This window comes from Camelina sativa, chromosome 11 (genome assembly GCF_030686135.1).
Source record: "Camelina sativa cultivar CO46 ecotype springtype chromosome 11, ASM3068613v1".
NCBI classification, from domain to species: Eukaryota; Viridiplantae; Streptophyta; class Magnoliopsida; order Brassicales; family Brassicaceae; genus Camelina; species Camelina sativa.
The window spans coordinates 26,885,516-26,887,302 of NC_141890.1; the positions used below are offsets into that span (position 1 = coordinate 26,885,516).

The 1,787-nt window shown below is 28.6% G+C and overlaps 1 long non-coding RNA gene across 1 annotated transcript; it reads right to left on the reverse strand.

Annotated features, from left to right (window-relative positions):
• Positions 1–251: 251 nt before the first annotated feature.
• On the reverse strand, positions 252–1,787 carry LOC147934447 (uncharacterized). The gene is made up of 2 exons (XR_015570676.1): positions 1,563–1,787; positions 252–698 (listed from the first exon to the last, which is right to left on the reverse strand). It is a non-coding gene; the product is annotated as an uncharacterized LOC147934447 (long non-coding RNA).

Here is a 1,787-nt window from a genome sequence, read left to right on the forward strand (position 1 = left end):
AATATCAATGTTCACTAGTTCCTTGAATAAAAGTTATTTTCTAACAATAATTTTATATGAAATTATAGATGATCTTGTATCTTTACTCTTTTCAACTTATCTCTTCAACCATAATTTTTTTCATGATTAGAGCATGAAGAAGAACGTAGTGGTTGTTCCAATTGATGTACAAGTGTACCACACGAAAACCTTTGTTCGTTTTCATTGTATACAACAAGGCACATCATATTGAAGAGACTAGTCATGTTTAAAATATAAAACCAGGATTAGTTATAACACGTTCAAAATGTTCACAAGCTAATAACTTATGTAAATTCTAATGATGGCATGTAATTGCTCATATTTTCTCGCTCCACTAGAGAAATCAAACTAGAACCAATGATACCTTATAAAAAGAGTTTTTTGAAAGCATATATAAGAAAAAACAATTAATATTAAGTCTTCTAGCCCAAAAATTTGTAAAAACACACATTCCTGAGTTTGGCCTAATAGATGTTACCTTTCAACCACAAAAAAAGTCAAAACCTCCTTAGAACAAAATAAATTCTTCCTCCAAAGCTAAAACTACCCAAAATGATGTGTTTTATACCTCATAAAGCCTCCTCGACCATTGCCTCTCGTTTATCAACATGATTTTATATCGTCTAAATTCTGTTTATCATTTCTGCTATCTCCACTTACTAAAAAATTTAAACCATCTGCTGTCAAAAACAAAGCATGCACATTTTATAAACTGTCATAAGGACATTAATTTGAAAGTTAACATGCTAGAATCACACTATCGATGAAAAAGTAAATGGTTCACATATTTATTAAAGAAGAAAAATTATTATATAATTATGTTATTTATCTTTCATTTGAAACTGCAGAAAGTATAATATCTTCCTCTAACAAAATGTAGTATGGAATCCTCTAATTTTTCTGAGGGACTTCAATGATTTACATGACACCTATGTGAACACACAAAATAATCTTCCATGACTCAATACTTCCCAGTGTTGATATAAATGGTTTTTAATTAAGTCCAAAATTTTCTGAAAACGTAAACAAAAATAACATAAAGGACACACCAAGGTACCCATATCCTCCAAAATTTGTCAAACTACCCACATAATATACTAATGCAATTGGATCGACAAAGCAAATAAAATCGAACATGAACTCTTTAAAAAAAAAGTAAACATGAATTGATATAACCAAATTGAGTAAGAGTATTGAATAATACATTTTAAATAATATTTCGTTAAGAAATAACTTGTAAACATAGAGAGAAACTGAAATCACATTCAGTAGTATCCAAAATTCAAAGCTTTCATACAATAAAACCAATAGTGTATAATGTTAGATCCATGTACAAATATATTGTTAGATCTATATGCCTTACTACTCATAAAACAAAATCCATCTAAAGTATTTGGAAAACAAATCAAAATAGAACAAGAGTTTACATACTCAAATACCAAACTTTGAATAAAAAGGTTGATACTTTGATTAGTACTCAATTGCAAGAAAATTATACTTATACTTCAAATCTTATCAATTATTGAATAAAAAACATTTACCGTTTTTGGAATTTCTCTTGGATAACTCAGAAACAAGAAAACAGGAAGAGCTGAAAGATAGATGTATACATGAGAGTGGTTGGGTAAAATAGTGTCAGAGTGTTGCATATAGATTAAAAGAGACAATGAAAACAAGAAGAACTTAGAGATCAAATTTCTTGAGAGATAGATTTGTTCTGGACATGAGCAATTATACTTTTGTTGGATATTTACACAAGACTATTA